Below are 25420 nucleotides of genomic sequence, written 5' to 3' on the forward strand. Positions count from 1 at the left end.
ATATTACGTGATCTGTTCAAAGGGCTGACCCTCTCTGGCAATGCAGAATGCGTATATCTTGCATATTTATTATGAATATGTGGTGTCTGTGCTGCACTTCCACAAGTTTCCGCATTTGCATCTGTGTTGCCTCAGATGGTTTGTATTTTCATTTGAACCTGTGCTTCAGCAAGGCCCACAAGAAATAATCAAGTAGGTTCAAACTATGTGTGTGTGTGTGTGTATGCTGTGTACATATATGTCTGTGTATACTATGTGTATGTATTTGTGTGTATAAGTAAGTGAATATATATTATGCATATATGCTGTGTGTATGTCTGTGTATATGTGTGTATAAACATAATCACACTGTGACCAAAAGCTGTGGGTTTCTAGTGTTAGCCATGTTCTTGTTCTTGATCTCTGTGGTGATTACATGAGTGTTTACTTTGTGATAATTTATTGAGCTTTATACATTTGTACTTTGGCAAGTTTCTTGTGTGGTTTTCAACTGACAACAAATAACTTAAATATGAAAAGGAATGAAAATTGGCTCTTAGACTTGGGACTAAGATCCTAGAACAGAAGCTTCCAGGAAACAGTATCCACTTTACACCTGTGAAGGCAGGCTAAGGAATTCAAGGAACTCTCTCATAATACTACAAGATCCATTACTTGCTCCTCTCAAGTGAAGTGCTGGTCTTCTCAACTGATTCTAGGTCCTAGAGAAGGAATTTTTAATTGATTTATTCTGGGTGATTTGTTACGTTAGTGATCCAACATTATAGATATAATTCTGACCAGAGAACCTAATTTAAATGCTCTGAGAATAAGGAGGAAGTCACACACTCAATACATACAAAACCCTAGACATAGTGTCAATTCTTTTTCTTCGTTTATTGTATTTTCCATTCTCTTTCAAAGGAAGATAGGTGTTTCAACACTCATAAAATACGTAATTTCAAACTTGATTCCCAAGGCAAAAAGAAAAGGTGATCGTCAAATGTTTAAAAAAAAACCCTTTATTTTATAATAATAATGGTTAGAAGTTCAATATTTCTGCTCAAACACAGAGAAAGACAGGCATATTTACAAAAGGCCTCACAATGTTTGCCATTGCCTTTACACAAGACAACATTTATAAAACCTCTGCATCCCGTGGCAGGTGCTAGGTCTTCTCTTGGGGATTTCTGCTGTTCAGATATTGTCTTTCATTTGAACTTCAAAAACCTTTAAAAAATAGAAGCTGCATTTCAATATAATTTGGTAATTAAAACTCTTATTTTTATCATTATAATATCTTCCATGGATTTACTTTTCAAAAATGAATCAAAGCCCAAACTAATTGCTCTCTGATAGCTAGCAAAGGCAGAAAAATTAGAAAAGCTTTTAAAAATGAAGCACTGGTTTGCCTCACCCATAGGAAAATTGAATGCATGTAATAAATAGAGAATCTCAAGTACATTTAATAATGATATTCCCCTCTTCCACTGAGAACTTAAAGAATAAAACTGAATATTATGGTCACCTGAGTAATTGGAAATATGGTTTTAGGAGCAAGACTGTATTCCCTTTCTTTGTTTTAATGGCATAATAGGAAATTAAATAAACATATTAATTTAAGTGAAAAACATTTTCATCTATGAAAATGATTTCCTAAAGTATTCTCATCAGTCTATAATACTTGTGATGATTTTGTAGAATTATAAAATTTTATTGTATGTGTATTTTATTTATTTTTAAATTTAATTTTATTATGTTATATTAGTCACCATACATCATTAGTTTTTTATTTTGTTATGTTAATCACCATATATTACATCATTAGCTTTTTCTTTTAAGATTTTATTTATTTATTTGACAGAGAGACACACAGCAAGAGAGGGAAAAGCAGGCTTCCCGCAGAGCAGGGAGCCCAATGCGGGGCTTGATCCCAGGCCCTGGGATCATGACCTGAGCCAAAGGCAGATGCTTTAATGACCGAGCCACCCAGGTGCCCCACATCATTAGTTTTTGATGTAGTGATCCACCATTCATTGTTTCCCTATAGCACCCAGTGGTGGGGGGTGGGAGGGATGGGATGGCTCCGTGATAGACACTGGGGAGGGTATGTGATATGGTGAGCACTGTGAATTGTGTAAGACTGTTGAATCACAGACCTGTACCTCTGAAACAAATACTATATTATATGTTTACAAAATCAAAAAAGGAAGAAGATAGCAGGAGGGGAAGAATGAAGGGGGGGTTATTGGAGAGGGAGACGAACCATGAGAGACTATGGACTCTGAAAAACAAACTGAAGGTTCTAGAGGGGAGGGGGGTGGGGGGTGGATTAACATGGTGATGGGTATTAAGGAGGGCACGTTTTGCATGGAGCATTGAGTGTTATACGCAAACAATGAATCATGGAACACTACATCAAAAACTAATGATGTAATGTATGGTGATTAACATAACATAATAATAAAAAAATAAATCATTTCCGGAGTTCCAAAAAAAAAAAAACAAAAAAACAAAACAGTGCTCCATGCAGTGGAGCTGTTTTCCAAAGTGGCTGTACAAGCTTGTATTCCCACCAACAGTGTAAGAGTGCTCCCCTTTCTTCACAACCTCTCCAACATTTGTTGTTTCTTGCCTTGTCAATTTTTGCCATTCTAAGTGGTGTAAGGTGGTATCTCAATGTGGTTTTGATTTGAATTTCCCTAATGGCTAATGATGATGAATATTTTTTCATGTGTCTGTTAGCCATTTGTATGTCCTCTTTTGAGAAGTGTCTGTTCATGTCTTCTGCCCATTTTTTGACTTGATTATTTGTTTTTTGGGTGTTGAGTTTGAGAAGTTCTTTATAGATCTTGGAAATCAGTGCTTTGTCTGTAGTGACATTTGCAAATATCTTCTCCCATTCTGTGGGTTGCCTCTGTTTTGTTGACTGTTTCCTTTGCTGTGCAGAAGCTTTTTATCTTGATGAAGTCCCAAAAGTTCATTTTTGCTTTTGTTTATTTTTTAAAAAGAAAACTAACCCATCTCCCCCCTTCCCCCTTCTTCTTCTTATTATTAGGCTTGGATTCCTGGATCATCTGGTGACTTCAAGTATCTGGTAAGACATTTTATTGATGTAGTATTATCAATATTTTTGTTTTATTTGCCACAAATCTTTGGAGGATATGTTTGTTTTTGCTCTTGTTTTTTTCTTCTCTCAGGCTTAATCATTTTTCTTAATTCTCCCCTCATTTCCATCATTTGCAGTTGAATCTCAGAAGGCAAATAAAAGGTCAGTTATATCTTAGCACATGTAAAATGATCAGATAAGTCCAGATACTACTTCCAGATTCAACTTCATGGGTCAGGAAATTATTCCAAAGAGTGGTAGCATTTGTTCGTTAAGGAAACAAAATTTACCATGAAAAGAATCCGAGATAGAAAAGAGGATTATTCAGGTAAAAGAAAGTATCAATTGGAAAATTTTTCTTTTAATATCAGATGCAACAGTTGTATCTTGAATAAAAACCATGGGGGCTGAGTATGATAACTGGATTATAAAAATTGTTTTCATTGCTACGTTGGTATTAAAGTTTACAGAATATAAAACTAGAAACACACTGAAGCCACTGCTCTTTTCACATGGCAACTCTTAAATTTCTTATAGCATTTGCCTGGTACATAGACATGGGAAAGATATATTGTTTAATTAAAAAGATGAGATGATAAGGTAGAAGTTTTTTCTCTTAAATTGTATTTTTATAAACAACAGCTTTTTATTCATCTTAGAATCTACCCAGTCCTTTTATTTTTCTCCAAATATTATTGAAAGTTTGATAACATTCAAATTCATATGTTGGGGTCCTACTATGTTCTGAATCTCTGCAAGATTCTCTGCAAGAAATAAAACATTTTATTTCACATTCTCTTGCTTACTTTTCTAAAGAATACTCCAACTTGGATTTTTATTCTCGTGTAGACTGGGAGTCCCATTTTTTTTTTTTTTTAATTTCTAGAGTCACCTTTTCTATAATACCCAGCTGAGAGTAATATGAAATTCCATCTTGACAGATTGCAGGAGTACTATCTTACACGCCATTCTATAGTAATAACCGGTTATTGCTTGGTTAGAACAGGAGGGTGGTGAGAGTTCAGCACGTCTTTTTGTTGTGCATTACCTCTTGCTCCCAAATACTTTTTATGGATTCTCAACTAGTACCTTCTGGCCATCTTCTCATGACTTTTCTGTGCAACTTCAGTCTATCCCAGTCTATACCTCCTGTCAAACAGTAGCAGAGTAAACTGTCATATTTAAAAACTACTACTGAAGACTTAAGGTTAAGCTAGCCCAATAAGAGCACAAAAAAGGGAAACTTAAACTTGTATCAGGTCTTACTGCTCCTGAAACCACTGTATACGCATCCGCAAAGGGAATGGCATTCTCAGTTCTTTTCTCAGTACCAACACTCCAGTGTATTTTGCAGACCCACATCGCTTCCAGCAGAATCCACTTTGGAGTTCCTTATATTTGAGTCCAGCCATTTAAGTGTAAAATAGATTAACATTATAATAGTCTGATAGAATTTTACCTAGCCTACAAAGGAGACCTAGTTCTCTTTATCATGCAGACTTTTCCTACGCATGAGTAGGATATGGCATTACTTTTGGATAGGGTTATGTTGAAAATGCTCCCAAACAAACTCAGCATTCCATATTTAGCCATAAATAGGAGCAACAGAAACTTGAAGTTTCTTTCCTATTTAAATTGGCAGTGTGTTCTTCCCAATTCTGATCATCACAACTCATTATCATCTGGGTTTTCTTCTACCTTGTAATTCATCTCATTTCTAATCCATGTCTCACACGATAGACTGATGATTCATTCTAAAACAACTGTGCTTCCTATAAGCGTTTTTATCCCCCCATAATCTGCTGTGTAAGATATAATGGAGTTCTGCCACACTTATTGAAAAGCAATGTTCCTTGAGTACAAGCCAGGAAACTCAGAGCTGGTCACATGGCCCAGTTCTTTCCTCTCTCATCCCCCATTGTCACCATTTCTGCTTCTGTGAGCAGAGTGACCTTCCCTATCTGCCCATACACCTGCTTTCTATTCATCCCTCAATGTATAGTTCAACTCCCATTTTCTCCCAGGAGTCTTCATTTTTAAAAATATTGTAGTTTGATCTTCCCTCTCCAAACTCTTTATTTTCAGGATCACAAATTTCAGTACTTTTACTTTATAGTGTCATAATGCTCTAAGGTTCTTTTGTTATGTATTTTCTACTCAGAAATTTTGCAAGCTTTTAAATGAGGTAACACTGCCATTTTGTGTTGTTTACTATGACTTACCTAACATATTTCTCTGTGTTTCCTAGTTTTACAAGAAATATTTTCAATTGACTAACTTATTTAATCTCACCTACACTTATAAAGACCAAACCTAAAATTTAATTTCTACAATTGTTTGCTTCTATCCAATTATGATTTTCAAAGGAAAGTGATATGAACATAGAGGATGACTAATAGTATTACCTGAAACAAATTCTGCATCATATAATTCATTCTAGAAAATCTTTTCAAGAATAATTCAAAGAAAAGAAAATAAATGTAAAATTCAAATCAAAATAGTGCTGAAATGTAAATGATAATATGCAAACTATTACAGAATAAATAGATTAAAATATACTCTATTCAATTATGATAACTCTCAAACTAAAAATAATATTTACTCTGGAACTAAATGTCAGCAATAAAAATTCACTTCAATATAGAAGAACTAACATTGCCTACACTGAAGTTGAAAATATTTACAGAAAATCATATCACAGCATTTTTTCATTTATATGAGATAATGTGTTTAATTCTTACAATTCACTGAATTTCATATCTGTGTGTGCAATTGCAGCAATCTGTTCCAATTCATAAATTTTATTTTCTGCACCTGGAGTTTGGACCTTTTAAGAGGTCAGAATAATAACATATGCACAATTATGTACGGTTGAAGGGAATTCATATTTTTAAGCATTCATTGTAAATCAGGTGTTAGGCTAGGTGCTTTTTCTATGTAGCCTTATTTGAACCTTCCAATCATACTTTGAGTCATACATTTTGTCCACCATTTTAGAGCTAAGAATACTAAGGGTTAGCGAGGTTAATTACTTCATGTGTAATCATTTAGTAAATTAAGATACTGAGATTTCAATTTATTCCTAGGACTCCAAAGACTCCACTGATATGCCTTCCCAAAGAAAGCTTATCCCAGTAAGCTTTTAATAAAACCTAATTCTACATGTATTGGAGTAATAATCCTGATCTGTGGTCTTTAGAAAGTTGATACATAAGTGGTTAAAAAGAGATTTAATCTTTGTACTTGCAGTTACTTGAGAAGACAAAAAGCTTGCCTATTTTAAGTCCAAGGGGGAAAAATTGTTACAGACTGTGCCCAAATTGTGTGTGTGCGTGTGTGTATCTTTTTTATCATATATATGATAGAAATCTATCATATATATGTACATGTATATGATAGAAATATGCATACATATACCTGTGTCATTAATAACAAAAGCAGAATCTGTGGAAACCCACATGATCTTTCTGTATTTGGACAATGGTGATTAATGGATACTTTATTCTCTCATTCATGTTCTCAGGTTTTAATGTAAATTTTATGTAAATTTGGCCATCCTGAATTTTTTTTTTAACAGTATTACAGGCAACCTGCAAATTATACTCATGTGCTTAGCATTAGTCTTGGAATTTCTTTGAAGTAATATAAATTATTCAACTGCAGTACTGCATCTTCCAGGAATTGAGTGCTGTCTTCAATATAGAGGGTTTAAAAATATTTCTTGGACATATGCCAAAATATCTTGATGATGTAAAGTACCCCCACCCCTTGAAAATGAAATGTTTGGTGTTAAAATATTGTATGTTTTGTGAGTTTCTTAGGTTGTATGTGAAAACTGAAGGGAACAAACCACACACATATGTCTACTCATAAGTTTGAATTAGTATATCAAAATACTCTGTAAATTTTTTTTAATCCCTGTCTGAATTCCAATGACATTATTCAAAGAAATAGAAGACAGTCCTAAAATTAATATGGAATCACAATAGATACCAAATACCCAGAGCACTGTAAATTTTAAAGCAATATACTCTTACTAAAATTGTTTACTATTAGTATGCTATCCTGATGTGAATTTTCATGAAGCGAACAAAAATCATATGGTCGGAGACCAAAGAAAGGATTCATACTCACGCCAGTTCATTTCTCCCTGCATCCCCTCACAGTTTACTGAGTATCTTATTTATGTAAACAGTCTGATAGAGGTTAAGTGATAGAATAACAATATGACATGACCCTGACTTCAGGGATCATCATTTTATGTGTTCCATATAATTGTGCTGCTTTTACTTATTTTTTTTCTTTTTGAAAACTGACATTGTTTAAAATTCTGAGCTTTTGTTTCAGGCCTTGCATTGTTTCCCTTTACCTTGCTGGGGTAGCAGATTATTGGGACCATGAGGATAGTGTGAGAAATGTTGCTAGTGCACATCAATATCTGGATTTCCTTTTACTTTTGAGCCTGAAGGAGATTATATTTCCACCTTCCAGTTTGGTGGGGCCATGGGGTTACTTCTAGCTAAGGAACAGTGGGAATGTGCTTTTCTAGCCTCTCTGCTTCTGCACAAGAGGTATCAGCTTGAAATAATGGGGCCATAAGAGTAGATCATCCTGAATCCTTGACTCACCGATGAAAGACAGTTGCTGTGTCAAGTCCTTCAGTTCCACAGCCAACTGAGAAGACCAGAAAGCGCTATTTTGTCTTAAGCCACTGAGGATGTTTTGATGTGTTTTAGTTTTTTTTCTTTGTTTGTTTCTGTTTTGTTTTTTATTTGGTTTCGTTATAGCAACAAAAAGTCTGCCCAAACTAATCAAATTGTTCTGGGAAAATGGGCATTGTAGTGTTTGGGTAATTCTAAAATCTGGAGTCTATTTCTAAAGGTATATTTTGACAATTATTTTTTACTTTAAAATAGTTTTCTTCTGTCACCAAGTAATCTTTGCTCGACAAATTAGGTAACACAGGCCCCCAAATAATAGTCTTGGGAGATGTGTACTAAAATATTTAATAAAAATCAGCTATTATTTCCTTAACAAATATCTTTAGATGAACCAAACAACATGAAGTAGGGAAAAATATAAGGCGTATATCTAATTTTGAAATGGTACGTATTCAGTGGAAGGATGATCAACTTTCTTGTAATAATACTTTTAGTTCTTTAATGTTATCTGGCATTAGGGATAGAAAGACCATATAACAATGCTTTCCTTTTTCTTAAGTTAAAAAGATTCTCCATATCTTAGATAATTCTATTGAGGTGTGGTGCTCAGAGTAATCTATATTCAGCACTTCATTTTTTCAGAATGACCTAAAACAACACCCCCTCTTATGTCTTATTCTTTATTTTTTTTACCTTTTATAGTGGAGGTCTCCATATCCTTTCTCATTTTTACTTTTTAAGAGATGTACTCATTTAAATGCCACTAACATGCCCTCCAGCAACATTTCTACAACAGCTAATTAATTAAACATAACCCCTCTTCTTCACACACAGGACTGGAGATCAAAAATAATTGTATACAATTACCAGGAACTGAAAGAATTTAAATGTACTACCATGGAAGGGAGCACAACAAATTATGCCTCTTGAAGTATTTCAATGCCAATCATTAATAGCCTCTAAAATCACTGTGGGGCATTAAAATTTACCTCTATACCATTTATTACGAATCAGAGTTATTACATCTGGAATTCAGTCTGACTTTGGTGTTACATCCTTTCAACAATTTCTATTAACCTTGTTTCTGCTTGTTCCTCTCAATTCCACCTCAGGATGGAGTTCAGGAGATCTTCGTAAGACAGCACATTCCATTTTTGGGAGACTATTAGTTTTTAAACATATTTCCTTAGCACTAAGCAAATTTATTTCATATTAGTAGTTAGCTCCTCAGAGTGGCATAGGACTCACATACTTGCAAAAAACAATCCTTAGTTCGACTCTTCTAGAGTCAATAATCAGACTACATGGGTAAGTGTCCTTTTAGAGGAAAGTAGCTTATCTACTTCCCAGGCACTCTCATCTGACATAGAATATTAATAAATGCTTTTGTGAAAACAATTTAAATAACGATTCTAATAAATCTACTGGCATTATCTTCTCTATCTTAGTACTAATACATTGAAAGAATATTTTGTGGTTAATTAAGCACAAGTGTGCACAAGCATAAGTGTCCCCTGCTTGATTTTTTGCCTGCTGTCTTAAGTCAAGCAGTACTTCTCCAGATGTTCACCAAAATAGAAATACTACCCTATTAGTTTTTTTTAATATATATTTATTTAAAAACTCCATGTTTATTATTCTCTGTGCTCACATGTTACTTCCTCTATTTGGAGTACTCAGAACACTGGACTTACTGTCCAACAAATATCATGTGATACCAGGGATGCTCTATGATTTGTAGCTGATGCCCTGTCGATTTCTCATCCCCCTCCCTTTTCTTGTGAGAGATGCTAGGACAATCATTTCCACTTTGTCCTAACCTGAAAAACACTCCTGCAATGTAAACTGTTGTATTTGAAAAAGATACTTTGAAAAGTTTCCCATAAATATATTGAGGCATATGAAAGGGTCTTTGCATGTGTCATTACTATTTTCTAGCTATTGCTGAATTGGTTTTATTTTTAGTGGGAGATATATGGTAGGAGATATCTTTCATAATTTCAGAAATAGAGGAGGAACAGTGAAACATGAAAAGATAATAAAAATGAGGTTAAAGAAAGGCAATATTATATAATGTTTAATTTTCCTGAAAAAAATGTAAACATAGACCTTATATGCTTTTGTTTGTCATGTATTGATTCACTGTCAAATACATACCTTTTCCCTGTTCTATTGTTTCATTGATATAGAATGTACTACTTTGTCTATATCTCACTATTTCGATTAGATGAATTAGTCCTCAAATATGTATTTTATTTATTCCTTTATTTTTTTAAAGATTTTATTTATTTATTTGAGAGAGAGAGAATGAGAGATAGAGAGCACGAGAGGGAAGAGGGTCAGAGGGAGAAGCAGACTCCTTGCTGAGCAGGGAGCCTGATGCGGGACTCGATCCCGGGACTCCAGGATCATGACCCGAGCCAAAGGCAGTAGCTTAACCAACTGAGCCACCCAGGCACCCTATTTATTCCTTTGACTATTCTTTCTACCAAATAATGTAGTTCTGTTAATAACACTGAAAGCCGTATCCCCAGGCCCCTGGGTGGCTCAGTCGGTTAAGCATATGCCTTTGGTTTAGGTCATGATCCCAGGGTCCTGGGATTGAGCCCCACATTGGGCTCCCTGCTCAGCGGGGAGCCTGCTTCTCCCTCTGCCTCTTCTCGCTGCTTGTGCTGTCTCTCTCTCTCTCTTTCTCAAATAAATAAATAAAATTTTAAAAAAGAAAAGAAAGCAGTATCTCCAATGACCATTAATTTTCAGCCATGTATGATGTCATACATATGCATTTGTGTTTTTGACATGTACATAGTTTGCTTTTTGCCACAGCCACCAAAATTGCTTTGAATTTATATTTGATCCTTTTTTTTTTTTTTTAAAGATTTTATTTATTTATTTGAGAGGGAGAATGAGAGATAGCACGAGAGGAAAGAGGGTCAGAGGGAGAAGCAGACTCCCTGCCGAGCAGGGAGCCCGATGCGGGACTCGATCCCGGGACTCCAGGATCATGACCTGAGCCGTAGGCAGTCGCTTAACCAACTGAGCCACCCAGGCGCCCTATATTTGATCCTTTTTAATATGCTTTTTATTAAGTAAAATTTTACAATAGACCATATAGACAATTACAGTGAAGTTTTAAAAATGCTTAAGGAATATCATAGCATTAGATACTGAGTGCATAGATAATGAACAATAGTGAGTGGCAAGGTGGGTGAGCTTTAGGGGAATGGGACTATGCTAACCGGCATAAATATGGAGGATTTTACATTGTACTGCCAATGGCTACCTACTCCAGAATAAGAATTCCACTTCAGTCTCTATCCTTGCTTCTGAGATATCCATTATAACCTAGACATGTGTACTGGTTCTTACATATGGAATGTAGAGTCTTGGTACATGTGTATGGAAATGGCAGTGTTCTCATGTGGATCTCTGAGAGTGAGGATGTTTTTGGTGTAAGGTTAAATGGATAAAACCAAGGAGATTTCTGAGAAAGATAATAGAAGCTTAATTCTGGAACAGTGTTTTCTTGGTATTATATGACACAACAATGATGATGTACAAGTGGTTCATAAATCATATTGTAGGATTTTTTCTAACCTAGAACTCTGCCAAGTCAAATAAGTCATGTTTCATACTTAGATAGCTATGTAGTTATGTACAACATAATAATTTGACATTTGTATACATTACAAAGTGATCACCACAATAAGTTTAATTTACATCTGTCACCATACATACTTAGAAATTCTTTTTCTTTTGATGAGAACTTTTATGATTTATTCTCAGCAATTTTACAATATGCAATACAGTATTAACTATAGTAACCATTCTATATATAATATTCCTGTGATTTATTTTATAACTGGAAGTTTGAATCTTTTGACCTCCTTCACCCATTTTACTACCTCTGCTCCACCTCTAGCAACCACCAGTCTATTCTCTGTATCTATGAACTCAGTTTTTTTAAGATTTCATATCTGAATGAGATCATATAGTATTTCTTTTTCCGTCTGACTTATTTTACTTAGCCTAATGCCCTCAAGGTTTATCCATTTTGTTGCAAATCGCAGGACTGCCTCTTTTATTGGCTGAATAGTATTCTATTGTGTATATATACCACATTTTCATCTATTTGTTCATTGATGGACACTTAGGTTGTTCACATACCTTGGCTATTGTAAATAATGCTGTTATCAACTAAGGGTGCAGATATTTCTCCAACATAGTGTTTTCATTTTTTAGATAAATAATCAGAAGTGGAATTGCTGGATTATATGGTAGTTCATACGGGAGTTTGGGTTTTTAAATTTTTGAGGAAACTCCATAATGGCTGTACCAATTTATATTCCCACCAGCAGTGCACAAAAGTTCCCTTTTCTCCATGTCCTTGCCAATACCTGGTATTTCTTATCTTTTTACAATAGCCATTCTAACAGGTATGAAGTGGTATCTCTTTGTGGTTTTGATTTGCATTTCCCTGATGATTAGTTATGTTGAGTACTTTTTCATTTACCTGTTGGCCATCTGTATGTCGTCTTTGGAAAACTGTCGACTCAGGTTCTTGGCCCATATTTTTAAATTGGGTTGCTTGTTTTGCTATTGAGTTGTATGAGTTCTTTATATAATTTAGATATTAACCCTTATCAGATATATGATTTGCAATTATTTTCTCTCATTTGGTGGATTGTGATTTCCTTTACTGTGCTAAAGCTTTTTAGTTTCATAGAGTGTCATGTATGTACATTTGCTTTTGTTGCTTTTGCTTTTGGTGTTAAATCAAAAGTCATCACCAAGAATGATGTCAAGGGGCTTACCACCTATGTTTTCTTCCAGGGATTTTATGGTTTCAGGTTGTATATTTGAGTCTTTAATCCATTTTGAGTGCATGATGAAAGGTAGTGGTACAGGGTTCTTTTCTTTTTTTTTGTCTTTGAATTCTATTACATGTGGCTGTCCAGTTTTCCCAACATCATTTAATGGTTTTTAAAAGACACCATTTCCCCACAGTATAGAATTGGCTTCTTTGTCATAAATTGATTGACCATATATGCATGTGTTTATTTCTGGATTATTTATGCTGCTCCATTGATCTATGTGTTTATTTTTATGTGACTATCATGCTGTTTTGATTGGTAAAGATTTGTAATACAGTTTGAAATCAGGTAGTGTGATGCTTCCAGCTTTGCTCTTTGACTTAAGATTGCTTGACCATTTCTGTTTTTTTGTGGTACCATACAAATTTTAGGATTATTTGTTTTATTTCTTTGGAAAATGTCATTAGATCTTTGATAAGGATTGCATTGAATCTGTAGATTGCCCTGGTTGGTATGGACATTCTAACAATATTAATTCTTCCAATGTATGAACACAAAATATTTTTCCAGGTATTTGTGTTGTCTTCAATTTCTTTTTTTTCCACATTAATTTTTTTTTTATTGTTAGAGTAAACACCATACATTGCATCATTAGTTTTTGATATACTGTGCCATGATTCATTGTTTGTGCATAATATCTAGTGCTCCACACAGAACGTTCCCTCTTTAATACCCATCACCAGGATAAACCATCCCCCATGCCCCTCCACTCTAGAACCCTCAGTTTGTTTTCAGAGTCCATCATGTCTCATGGTTCCTCTCCCCCTCCAATTCACCCCCTTCATTCTTCCCTGCTGCTAACTTCTTTTTTTTTTTTTCCTTAACATATATTACATTATTTGTTTTGGAGGTACAGATGTGTGATTCAACAGTATTGCACAATTCACAGCGCACACCATAGAACATACCCTCCCCAATATCTATCACCCAGCCACCCCTTCCCTCAACCCCCCACCATGACAGAAACCCTCAGTTTGTTTCCTGAGATTAAGAATTCCTCATATCAGTGAGGTCATATGATACATGTCGTTCACTGATTGACTTATTTCACTCAGAATAACACCCTCCAGTTCCATCCACGTCGTTGCAAATGGCAAGAACTCATTCCTTTTGATGGCTGCATAGTATTCCATTGTGTATATATACCACTTCTTCTTTATCCATTTATCTGTCGATGGACATCTTGGCTCTTTCCAAAGTTTGGCTATTGTGGACATTGCTGCTATAAACATTGGGGTGCAGGTACCACTTCGGATCCCTACATTTGTATTTTGGGGTAAATACCCAGTAGTGCAGTTGCTGGATCGTACGGTAGCTCTATTTTCAACTGTTTGAGGAACCTCCATACTGTTTTCCAGAGTGGTTGTACCAGCTTGCATTCCCACCAACAGTGTAGGAGGGTTCCCCTTTCTCCGCATCCCCGCCAACATCTGTCATTTCCTGACTTGTTAATTTTAGCCATTCTGACTGGTGTGAGGTGGTATCTCATTGAGGTCTTGATTTGGATTTCCCTGATGCCGAGTGATGTTGAGCACTTTTTCATGTGTCTGTTGGCCATTTGGATGTCTTCTTTGGAAAAATGTCTGCTCATGTCTTCTAACCATTTCTTGATTGGATTATTTATTCTTTGGGTGTTGAGTTTGATAAGTTCTTTATAGGGTTTGGATACTAGCCCTATATCTGATATGTCATATGCAAATAATTTCTCCCATTGTTTCGGATGTCTTTTGGTTTTGATGATAGTTTCTTTTGCTGTGCAAAAGCTTTTTATCTTGATGAAATCCCAATAGTTCCTTTTTGCCCTTGCTTGCCTTGCCTTTGGCGATGTTTCTAGGAAGAATTTGCTGCAGCTGAGGTTGAAGAGGTTGCTGCCTGTGTTCTCCTTTAGGATTTTGATGGACTCCTGTCTCACGTTTAGGTCTTTCAACCATTTGAGTCTATTTTTGTGTGTGGTGTAAGGAAATGGTCTAGTTTCATTCTTCTGCATGTGGCTGTCCGATTTTCCCAACACCATTTTTTGAAGAGACTGTCTTTTTTCCACTGGACATTCTTTAGTGCTTTGTCAAAGTTTAGTTGACCATAGAGTTGAGGGTCCATTTCTGGGCTCTCTATTCTGTTCCACTGATATATGTGTTTGTTTTTGTGCCAGTACCATGCTGTCTTGATGATGACAGCTTTGTAATAGAGCTGGAAGAACGGAATTGTGATGACGCCAGCTTTGCTTTTCTTTTTCAACATTCCTCTGGCTATTCAGGGTCTTTTCTGGTTCCATACAAATTTTAGGATTATTTGTTCCATTTCTTTGAAAAAAGTGGATGGTATTTTTTTCTAATGAGAACTAATATTTATATTTTTCTTTTTTATTTTTTTACTGTTATGTTAATCACCATACATTACATCATTAGCTTTTGATGTAGTGTTCCATGATTCATTGTTTGTGCATAACACCCAGTGCTCCACGTAGAATGTGCCCTCTTCAGTACCCATCACCCGGCTAAAATATCCCCCCACGCTCCTCCCCTCTAGAACCCTCATTTTGTTTTCAGAGTCCATCGTCTCTCATGGTTCGTCTCCCCCTCAAACTTACTCTCCTTCATTCTTCCCTTCCTGCTATCTTCTTTTTTTTTTTAACATATATTATATTATTTGTTTCAGAGGTACAGATCTGTGATTCAACAGTCTTGCACAATTCACAGCCATAGAACATACCCTCCCCAATATCTATCACCCAGCCAAATCCTCTCTCCCACCCCCCAACACTCCAGCAACCCTCAGTTTGTTTCCTGAGATTAAGAATTCCTCATATCAGTGAGGTCATACGATACATGTCTTTTGCTGACTGACATATTTCACTCAGCAAAACACCCTCCAGTTCCATCCATGTCGTTGTAAATGGCAAGATCTCATTTCTTTTGATGGCTGCATAATATTCCATTGTGTATATATATACCACTTATTCTTTATCCATTCATCTGTTAATGGACATCTTGACGCTTTCCACAGTTTGGTTATTGTGGACATTGCTGCTATAAACATTGGGGTGCACGTTCCACTTCGGATTCCTACATTTGTATCTTTGTGGTAAATACCCAGTAGTGCAATTGCTGGATCATATGGTAGTTCTATTTTCACCTGTTTGAGGAACCTCCATACTGTTTTCCAGAGTGGCTGCACCAGCTTGCATTCCCAACAGCAGTGTAGGAGGGTTCTCCTTTCTCCGCATCCCCGCCAAATCTGTCGTTTCCTGACTTGTTAATTTTAGCCATTCTGACGGGTGTGAGGTGGTATTTCATTGAGGTTTTGATTTGTATTTCCCTGATGCCGAGCGATGTTGAGCACTTTTCCATGTGCCTGTTGGCCATTTGGATGTCTTCTTTGGAAAAATGTCTGTTCATGTCTTCTGCCCATTTCTTGATTGGATCATTTGTTCTTTGGCTGTTGCGTTGGATAAGTTCCTTATAGAATTTGGATACTAGCCCTTTATCTGATATGTCATTTGCAAATATTTTCTCCCATTGTTTCGGATGTCTTTTGGTTTTGATGATAGTTTCTTTTGTTGTGCAAAAGCTTTTTATCTTGATGAAATCCCAATAGTTCATTATGCCCTTGCTTCCCTTGCCTTTGGTGATGTTTCTAGGAAGAAGTTGCTGCGGCTGAGGTAAAAGAGGTTGCTGCCTGTGTTTTCCTTTAGGATTGTGATGGACTCCTGTCTCACGTTTAGGTCTTTCAACCACTTGGAGTCTATTTTTGTGTGTGGTGTAAGGAAATGGTCCAGTTTCATTCTTCTGCATGTGGCTGTCCAATTTTCCCAGCACCATTTGTTGAAGAGACTGTCTTTTTTCCATTGGATATTTTTTCCTGCTTTGTCAAAATCAGTTGACCATAGAGCTGAGGGTCATTTCTGGGCTCTCTATTCTGTTCCATTGATCTATGTGTCCGTTTTTGTGCCAGTACCATACCGTCTTGATGATGACAGCTTTGTAATAGAGCTGGAAGTCCGGAATTGTGATGCCCCTGGCTTTGCTTTTCTTTTTCAGTATCCCTCTAGCTATTCGGTGTCTCCTCTGGTTCCATACAAATTTTAGGATTATTTCTTCCATTTCTTTGAAAAAAGTGGATGGTATTTTGATGGGAATTGCATTGAATGTGTAGATTGCTCTAGGTAGCAATGACATCTTCAAAATGTTTGTTCTTCCAGTCCATGAGTATGGAACATTTTTCCATTTCTTTGTGTCTTCTTCAATTTCTTTGTGAGTATTTTATAGTTTTCGGAGTACAGATCCTTTGCCTCCTTGGTTATATTTATTCCTAGGTATCTTATGGTTTTGGGTGAAATTGTAAATGGGATCAACTCCTTAATTTGTCTCTCTTCTGTCTTGTTGTTGGTGTATAGGAATGCCACTGATTGCTGTACACTGATTTTATATCCTGCTACTTTACTGAAATCCTGTATGAGTTCTAGGAGTTTTGGGGTGGAGTCTTTCGGGTTTTCCACATAGAGTATCATATCATCTGCAAAGAGTGAGAGTTTGACTTCCTCTTTGCCGATTTGGATGCCTTTGATATCTTTTTGTTGTCTGATTGCTGTGGCTAGGACTTCTAATACTATGTTGAATAGCAGCGGTGAGAGTGGACACCCCTGCCGCGTTCCTGACCTTAGGGGAAAAGCTGTCAGCTTTTCCCCATTGAGAATGATATTCGCTGTAGGTTTTTCAGGGATGGCTTTTATGATATTGAGGTATGTACCCTCTATCCCTATACTCTGAAGAGTTTTGATCAAGAAAGGATGCTGTACTTTGTCAAATGCTATTTCTGCATCTATTGAGAGGATCATATGATTCTTGTTCTGTTTTTGGTTAATGTATTGTATCACGTTGATTGATTTGTGGATGTTGAACCAACCTTGCAGCCCAGGGATAAATCCCACTTGGTCATGGTGAATAATCCTTTTAATGTACTGTTGGATCTTATTGGCTAGGATTTTGGTGAGAATATTTGCATCCATGTTCATCAAGGATATTGCTCTGTAATTCTCCTTTGTATGGGGTCTTTGTCTGGTTTTGGGTCAAGGTAATGGTGGCCTCATAAAATGAGTTTGGATGTTTTCCTTCCATTTCTAGTTTTTGGAACAGTTTCAGGAGAATAGGTATTAATTCTTCTTTAAATGTTTGGTAGAATTTCCCTGGGAAGACATCTGGTCCCGGGTTTTTGTTTCTTGGGAGATTTTTGATGACTGCTTCAATTTCATTATTGGTTTTAGGTCTGTTCAGGTTTTGTATTTCTTCCTGGTTCAATTTTGGTAGTTGATACATTTCCAGGAATGCATCCATTTCTTCCAGGGTATCTAACTTGCTGGCATAGAGTTGCTCATAATATGTTCTTATAATTGTTTGTATTTCTTTGGTGTTGGATGTGATCTCTCCTCTGTCATTCATGATTTTGTTGATTTGGGTCCTTTCTCTTTTCTTTTTGATGAATCTGGCCAGGGGTTTATCAATCTTCTTAATTCTTTCACAGAACCAGCTCCTAGTTTCGTTGATGTGTTCTACTGTTCTTTTGGTTTCTAGTTCATTGATTTCTGCTCTGATCTTTATTATTTCTCTTCTCCTGCTGGGTTTAGGCTTTATTTGCTGTTTTTTTCTCTAGCTCTTTTAGGTGTAGGGTTAGGTTGTGTATTTGAGACCTTTCTTGTTTCTTGAGAAAGGCTTGTATTGCTATATACTTTCCTCTCAGGACTGCCTTTGTTGTATCCCAAAGATTTTGAACAGTTGTGTTTTCATTTTCATTGGTTTCCATGAATTTTTCTAATTCTTCTTTAATTTCCTGGTTGACCCATTCATTCTTAAGTAGGATGCTCTTTAGCCTCCATGTATTTGAGTTCTTTCCGACATTCCTCTTGTGATTGAGTTCTAGTTTCAAAGCATTGTGGTCTCAGAATATGCAGGGAATAATCCCAATCTTTTGGTACATGTTGAGACCGATTTGTGACCAAGGATGTGATCTATTCTGGAGAATGTTCTATGGGTACTAGAGAAGAACGTGTATTCTGTTGCTTTGGGATGGATTATTCTGAATATGTCTGTGAAGTCCATTTGGTCCAATGTTTCATTTAAAGTCTTTATTTCCTTGTTGATCTTTTGCTTTGATGATCTGTCCATTTCAGTCAGGGGGGTGTTAAAGTCCCCCACTATTATTTTATTGTTGTCAATGTGTTTCTTTGATTTTGTTATTAATTGCCTTATAAAATTGGCTGCTCCCATGTTCAGGGCATAGATATTTACAATTGTTAGATCTTCTTGTTTGATAGACCCTTTAAGTAGGATATAGTTCCTTCCTGATCTCTTATTACAGTCTTTGTTTTAAAATCTAGTTTGTCTGATATAAGGATTGCCACCCCAGCTTTCTTTTGGTGTCCATTAGCATGGTAAATGGTTTACCACCCCCTCACTTTCAATGTGGGGTGTCTTTGGGTATAAAATGAGTCTCTTGCACACAGCATATTGATGGGTCTTGTTTTTTAATCCAATCTGATAGCCTGTGTCTTTTGATTGGGGCATTTAGCCCATTTACATTCAGAGTAACCTTTGAAAGATATGAATTTAGTGCCATTGTATTGCCTGTAAGGTGACTGTGACTGTATATTGTTTGTGTTCCTTTCTCAGCCATGCTGCTTTTAGGCTCTCTCTTTGCTTAGAGGACCCCTTTCAATATTTCTTGGTGGACTGGTTTCGTGTTTGGAAATTCCTTTAGTTTTTGTTTGTCCTGGAAGCTTTTTATTTCTCCTTCTATTTTCAATGACAGTCTAGCTGTATATAGTATTCTTGGCTGCATATTTTTCTTGTTTATAGCTTTGATGATATCATGCCAGTCCTTTGTGGCCTGCCAGGTCTCTGTGGATAGGTCTGTTGCCAATCTAATGTTTCTACCATTGTAGGTTACAGATCTCTTCTCCTGAGCTGCTTTCAGGATTTTCCCTTTGTCTCTGAGCCTCGTAAGTTTTACTATTAGATATCAGGGTGTTGACCTATTTTTATTGATTTTGAGAGGGGTTCTCTGTGCCTCCTGGATTTTGATGCCTGTTTCCTTCCCCACATTAGGGAAGTTCTCTGCTATAATTTGCTCCAATATACCTTCTGCCCCTCTCTTTCTTTCTTCTTCTTCTGGGATCCCAATTATTCTAATGTTGTTTCATCTTATCGTATCGCTTATCTCTCGAATTCTACCCTCGTGATCCTGTAGTTGTTTCTCTCTCTTTTTCTCAGCCTCTTTATTTTCCATCATTTGGTCTTTTATATCACTGATTCTCTCTTCTGCCTCATTTATTCCAGCAGTTAGTGCCCTCATTTTGCATTGCACCTCATTAATACCTTTTTTGATTTTGACTTGGTTAGATTTTAGTTGTTTTATTTCTCCAGAAAGGGTTTCTCTAAAACCTTCCACGCTTTTTTCAAGCCCAGTTAGTATCTTTAAATCATGATTCTGAACTCTAGGTCCGACATCGTACTAATATCCATATTGAGTAGGTCCCTGGCAGATGGTACCACCTCTTGTTCTTTTTGCTGAGGTGATTTTTTCTTCTTGTCATTTTGTCCAGAGGAGAATAGATGAATGAGATAACAAAATGCTAACAGGTTAACAACGTCTCCAGCAAATATACTCTATAGAAATCAGAAAAGACCTAAAACCAGGGGAAAAGAAAGGGAAGGAAACAAAAAGAAAGAGGAGAAAAACAAAAGAAAAAGAAAAAGTTAAATTAAACAAAAACAGAACAAAACAATAAAAACAGGATATGATCAAATATGATCAGGCTAGTGCATAGATCAGTGCCACACACTGGATTTTGTGCATATTTTGGTCTGTTGGAAGAAAATGCCTCCTAAATTTTAAAGGAAGAAAGATTTATATATGTACAAAATAGGGGTTGATACAATGAAGGAATGGAAGATGAGTGTAATGATGAAAATTTTAAAATATTTATAAGGAATTGATATGATAAGACGTTGTTTGAAAAAAGAGAGAAGATTTAAAAAAAAAAAAGGAGAGAGTTTGATCAGGCAGGAGACTAGAACAAAGCCATACACCAGTGATTTAGGGTATATTTTGATCTGTTAAAAGAAAATGTATCTAAAAATTTTAAAGAGAGAACAACTTATATATATATGCCAAAAATAAGGCTAACTACTATGAAGGGATAAAATATGACTCTAAAAAATAAAAATAAAAATAAAAAATGCTTTTTTTTTAAAGGGATTGGTAAGATGTTGGTTGAAAATGGAAAAAGAAAAATTCAAAAAAAAAACAGTTAAAAAAATTAACTTTGAAAAACTAATGAATCATGGTAAAAAAGCCATGAATTCTATGTGCAATAATCCCCAAGCGTTGGAGTTCTCCCATTCTCCTTGATCGGTAAACTTGGTCTTGGCTTGCTGGCTGTTCATGCTGATCTTCTGGGAGAGGGGCCTGTTGCCGTGGTTCCCAAATGTCTTTGCTGGAGGCAGAATTGCCCTGCCCTTGTCCTCTGGGGTTGCTCTTGGGAGCTTTTTTTCCCTGCATGCTCTCCGTACAGCTTTGGAGGACCAGAGTGAAAATGGTGGCCTCCCAGTCTCCACCTGGAGGAGCTGAGAACTCAGGGCCCTGCTCCTCAGTGCGCCCCCAGAGAAAAGGAATCACTCCCGTGTCCCCAGACTCCGGCCGCACTCTGTGCTCACCCAGCCTGTGACCGAGTGTTTATATCTCTGGCACCTGACCCCGTATGGAGTCTCGAAACCCAGCAGATCCCTGCGGTGCGCTCCCACGCTGCTCCTCCCAGGGGAGGAAGGGGAGTCTCCCCAGATATGCCGCTTGTTGGGTCCCTGCTGGAGGAGCAGTGGCCCGACTGTGCCGCGGATCACAGTTTATGGCAAACTCTGAGCTGAGAGCCCGCACCTCGACTCCGTCTCTGCAGCCGGCTTCCACGCTCCGATACCTGGGAGCTGTGCTGCACTCAGGCACCCGTGGTCTTTCTTGATCCCGAGGGTCCTGAGACCACACTGTCCCGCGAGGATTCCACCCCCCGCTTAGCCACTGGAGCAACGTCCCTCAACGGAGCTGACTTCTAAAATTTCTGATTTTGTGCTCTATGGCTCTCTGACTTGCCAGAAGCAGCCGATGGAGGCCCCCTCCCCAACCGTCTATCCTCCCGAATATCGCCTGGGATTCACTTCTCCACACATCCTACCTTCCAGTAAGTGGTCGCTTCTCTGTTCAGAGAGTTGTTGCTACTCTCTTCTTCGGTCTCCTTTTGAGTTCGTAGGTGTTGAGAATGGTTTGATCCCTATTCAGCTGAATTCCTGAGACCAGACGAAATCCAGGTCTCCTACTCCTCCGCCATCTTGCTCCACCCCCCCTCCCCCCCAGTGGATGGTATTTTGATTGGGATTGCATTGAATGTGTAAATTGCTCTAGGTAGCATGGACATCTTCACAATGTTTGTTCTTCTAATCCATGATCATGGAAATTTTTTCCATTTCTTTTTGTCCTCCTCAATTTCTTTCATGAGTATTTTAAAGTTTTCTGAGTACAGATCCTTTGCCTCTTTGGCTAGATTTATTCCTAGGTGTCTTATGGTTTTGAGTGCAGTTGTAAATGGGATCAACTCCTTGATTTCTCTCTTCTCTCTTGTTGTTGGTGTATAGGAATGCCATCAATTTCTATACATTGATTTTATATCCTGCCACTTTACTGAATTCCTGTATGAGTTCTAGCAGTTTTGGGGTGGAGTCTGTTGGATTTTCCACATAAAGTATCATATCATCTGCAAAGAGTGAGAGTTTGATTTCCTCCATGCTGATTTGGATGCCTTTGATTTTTTTTTGTCTGATTACTGTGGCTAGGACTTCTAATACTATGTTGAATAACAGTGGTGATAGTGGACATCCCTGCCGCGTTCCCAACCTTAGGAAGAAAGCTCTCCATTTTTCCCCATTGAGAATGATATCCGCTGTAGGATTTTCATAGATGGCTTTTATGATATTGAGGTATGTACCCTCTATCCTTATATCTGAAGAGTTTTGATCAAGAAAGGATGCTTTACTTTGTCAAAGCTTTCTCTGTATCTATTGAGAGGATCATATGATTCTTGTTCTTTCTTTTGTTAATGTATTGTATCACGTTGATTGATTTGTGGATGGTGAACCAACCTTGTAGCCCAGGGATAAATCTGAGTTGTTGGTGGTGAATAATCCTTTGAATTTACTGTTGGATCCTATTGGCTAGTATTTTGGTGAGAATTTTGGTATCCAAGTTCATCAAAGATATTGGTCTGTAATTCTCCTTTTTGATGGGGTCTTTGTCTGGTTTTGGGATCACGGTAATGGTGGCCTCACAAAAAGAGTTTGGATGTTTTCCTCCCATTTCTATTTTTTGGAACAGTTTCAGGAGAATAGGTATTAATTCTTCTTGAAATGTTTGGTAGAATTCCCCTGGGAAGCCATCTGGCCACGGGCTCTTCTTTCTTGGGAGATTTTTGATTACTGCTTCAATTTCCTTATTGGTTAAAGGTCTGTTCAGGTTTTTTATTTCTTCCTGGTTCAATTTTGGTAGTTGATACATCTCCAGGAATGCATCCATTTCTTCCAGGTTATCTAACTTGCTGGCATAGAGTTGCTCATAATATGTTCTTATAATTCTTTGTATTTCAATGGTGTTGGTTGTGATCTCTCCTCTTTCATTCATGATTTTGTTGATTTGGGTCCTTTCTCTTTTCTTTTTGATAAGTCTGGCCAGGGGTTTATCAATCTTCTTAATTCTTTCACAGAACCAGCTCCTAGGTTCAGTGATCTATTCTACTGTTCTTTTGGTTTCTATTTCATTGATTTCTGCTCTGATCTTTATTATTTCTCTTCTCCTGCTGGGTTTAGGCTTTATTTGCTGTTTTTTCTCTAGCTCTTTTAGGTGTAGGGTTAGGTTATGTATTTGAGACCTTTCTTGTTTCTTGAGAAAGGCTTGTATTGCTATATACTTTCCTCTCAGGACTGCCTTTGCTGCCTCCCAAAGATTCTGAACACTTGTGTTTTCATTTTCATTGGTTTCCATGATTTTTTTTAAATTCTTCTTTAATTTCCTGGTTGACCCATTCATTCTTTAGTAGGATATTTTTTATCCTCCATGTACTTGAGTTCTTTCTGACTTTCCTCTTGTGATTGAGTTCTAGTTTCAAAGCATTGTGCTCTGAAAATATGTCGGGAATAATCCCAATCTTTTGGTACTGGTTGAGACTTGGTTTGTGACCTAGGATGTGATCTATTCTGGAGAATGTTCCATGGGCACTAGAGAAGAATGTGTATTCCGTTGCTTTGGGATGGAATGTTCTGAATATGTCTGTGAAGTCCATTTGGTCCAGTGTGTCATTTAAAGTCTTTATTTCCTTGTTGATCTTTTGCTTAGATGATCTGTCCATTTCAGTTAGGGGGGAGTTAAAGCCCCCACTATTATTGTATTGTTGTCAATGTGTTTCTTTGCTTTTGTTATTAATTGCCTTATATAATTGGCTGCTCTCATGTTAGGGGCATAGACATTTACAATTGTTAGATCTTCTTGTTGGATAGATACTTTAAGTAGGATATAGTGTCCTTCCTCATCTCTTATTAAAGTGTTTCTTTTAAATCTAGTTTGTCTGATATAAGGATTGCCACCCCAGCTTTCTTTTGCTGTCCATGAGCATGGTAAATTGTATTCCACCCCTTCACTTTGAATGTGAGGGTGTCTTTGGCTCTAACATGAGTCTCTTGCAGTCAAAATATGGATGGGTCTTGTTTTTTAATCCAATTTGATGGCCTGTGTCTTTTGATTGGGGCATTTAGCCCATTTACATTCATGGTAACTATTGAAATATATGAATAGTTCCATTGTATTTCTTGTAAGGTGACTGTTACTGTATATTGTCTGTATTCCTTTCTGGTCTATGCTGCTTTTAGGCTCTGTCTTTGCTTAGAGCAACCGTTTCAATATTTCTTGTAGGGCTGGTTTTGTGTTTGAAAATTCCTTTACTTTTTGTTTGTCCTGGAAAATTTTCCTCTCTCCTTCAATTTTCAATGATAGCCTAGCTGGATATAGTATTCTTGGCTGCATATTTTTCTCATTTAGTGCTCTGAAGATATCATGCCAGTCCTTTCTGGCCTGCCAGATCTCTGTGGTTAAGTCTGTTACCAGTCTAATGTTTTACCATTATAGGTTACATGTCTCTTCTCCTGAACTTCTTTCAGGATTTTCTCTTTGTCTCTGAGACTCGTAAGTTTTACTATTAGATGTCAGGGTGTTGACCTATTTTTATGTATTTTGAGAGGGGTTCTCTGTGCCTCCTGGATTTTGATGCCTGTTTCCTTCCCCACATTAGGGAAGTTCTCTGCTATAATTTGCTCCAATATACCTTCTGCCGCTCTCTCTCTTTTTTCTTCTTCCCGGATCCCAATTATTCTAATGTTGTTTTGTCTTATCGTGTCGCTTATCTCTCGAATTCTGCCCTCATGATCTAGTAGTTGTTTATCTCTCTTTTTCTCAACTTCTGTTTTTCCATCATTTGTTCTTCTATATCACTGATTCTCTCTTCTGCCTCATTTATCCTAGCAGTTAGTGCCCCCATTTTTGATTGCACCTTATTAATAGCCTTTTTGATTTCGACTTGGTTAGATTTTAGTCCTTTATTTCTCCAGGAAACATTTCTCTAATAACTTCCATGCTTTTTTCAAGCCCAGTCTGTATCTTTAAAGTCATGATTCTGAACCCTAGGTCTGTCATCACACTAATGTCCATATTGAGTA

The sequence above is a fragment of the Zalophus californianus genome, chromosome 13 (genome assembly GCF_009762305.2).
Source record: "Zalophus californianus isolate mZalCal1 chromosome 13, mZalCal1.pri.v2, whole genome shotgun sequence".
In the NCBI taxonomy this organism is placed as follows: Eukaryota; Metazoa; Chordata; class Mammalia; order Carnivora; family Otariidae; genus Zalophus; species Zalophus californianus.